Source organism: Hydractinia symbiolongicarpus, chromosome 5, assembly GCF_029227915.1.
Source record: "Hydractinia symbiolongicarpus strain clone_291-10 chromosome 5, HSymV2.1, whole genome shotgun sequence".
Taxonomy (NCBI): Eukaryota; Metazoa; Cnidaria; class Hydrozoa; order Anthoathecata; family Hydractiniidae; genus Hydractinia; species Hydractinia symbiolongicarpus.
The window spans coordinates 19,355,001-19,356,728 of record NC_079879.1 but is presented as its reverse complement, the minus strand read 5'-3'; positions in this window follow the sequence as shown (position 1 = coordinate 19,356,728).

Here is a 1,728-nt window from a genome sequence, read left to right as displayed (position 1 = left end):
ACACTGTCAAAGAAATTGTTTCAGCTTAAGATGATGTGATAAATATTGCACGCCCGGGTTGTCAACTGTTGATAAGCAGCAAAATTAAACTATGTATTTTTAAGTCCAAAATCGCGATAATCAAACTTTTGAATTTTCAATTTCGGGAACTATTTATTACTCGTTTTAAGACACGGCGCGGAACATAGTTTTCTTGTTTTTTCGTTTTATAGGTAAGTGTTTTTAGGAATTTTTAAATAAAACGCTACATTTCCTCTTGACACATCCTACGGAAAAAGATACCACTGAAAAACAACAAGAAAACTATCTAGAGTGACTTCATTATTGCAAAAATGAGCGTACATATTGGCAGAAAGATGGGGTGTCGTAACTGTCAGTGGAATGTTGAGAATAAAAACATAAAATTCTTGGTTGTCCTGCTGCTGCCCAAGTCTTAAGAGATAAGTAACAACATTCCAAACTTAGACCCAGAGTTCCACTACTGCCTGAAGAAAAATGATCGATAGTCAAGAACCGTACACGGAATCGCCACCAGATTTACTTTACTATATGTGGTATATAAAATTAAAAGGTTGCATGTTAGCGACTACCTCTTCTTTGAGTAAAAACCGTGTATGTCTATAGAATGAATCCTGCACTATCGTGGTGATTAGTAAACCGTTAAACGGCCTGTGTCGCAGTCGCTAATACGCAATCTAAATTCCCCGATAATAAAAGATCATTTTTTAACGGCTGTTGTAACTAATGGAGGTGGAGACGTTACAAAAGCTGTGAAAAATAAGATATTGTTCTTTGCGAAACGGATGCTGTTATATTTTCGATTAAAAATTGTTCATCATTGGTATAACATGGTTGTTACACTACATGTCTGCTCGAAACGCACCGTTAAAAGCGTTTGATATTGCATAATATTTTGATGGCCTGTCACCTAAACTTAAGCTGATATATTTAATGGCCGACGGCGGTATTCAAATTGATTGTTTTTGTTTAAGTGTGGTTTGTGCCCTGAAGCACAGAAAATTAACGCGAAGAAAGTCTACTTCGCTAGCGTAGCCCACGATGCGCGTGTGCGTATGTGCCGATAATGCAGAAAGAAAAAGCTTTTGTACTTTTCGTAATAGCAAGCTTGGGTTTTGTATTTCCTTTGTTAAACCCTAAGTGTGTGATAAACTATTATTGTAATTGAACAATCTTCCGATAAAAGAAAACGAAGATGATCAAAATTCATTACAAAGTAAACCCCGTTGGAAAATTTTAGATTTTGAAAATATTTTTCTATTTTTTTCAGGATACAAAATTTAATTGAGAATTCAATGAAAAATAGTATTCTCCTCAATATGAATTGAATCCCTGCATTTTAGTCCTTCCCGCGACTAACGCAAGATTTTGTGAAAGACAAGGACACTTTAAAAAAAATAATATTTTATTATTTTGTGCACAGGTCTAAAAAAAATACAAGAACGCACATCAAAACTGTAAAAACAGCACTCTTTCTTCTCCTTTTTGGCAAGAGCAAACGTTGAATGTTGTCCAAAAGGCCCAATTTTCGAAGAAACGGGTTACCATGACAACTAGCCAAAAAATGTTAGTAAGAAACCATTGTCCTTGCTTTCACGTTTCATAGCTAGACTGAGTAAAAATGCAGAGCTCTTCTAGAAAAAATCTCGTGCATTTCTATTTGTAGACTTTAACACACAAAAAACCCCTACTTTTTCCAGACTTTTATCA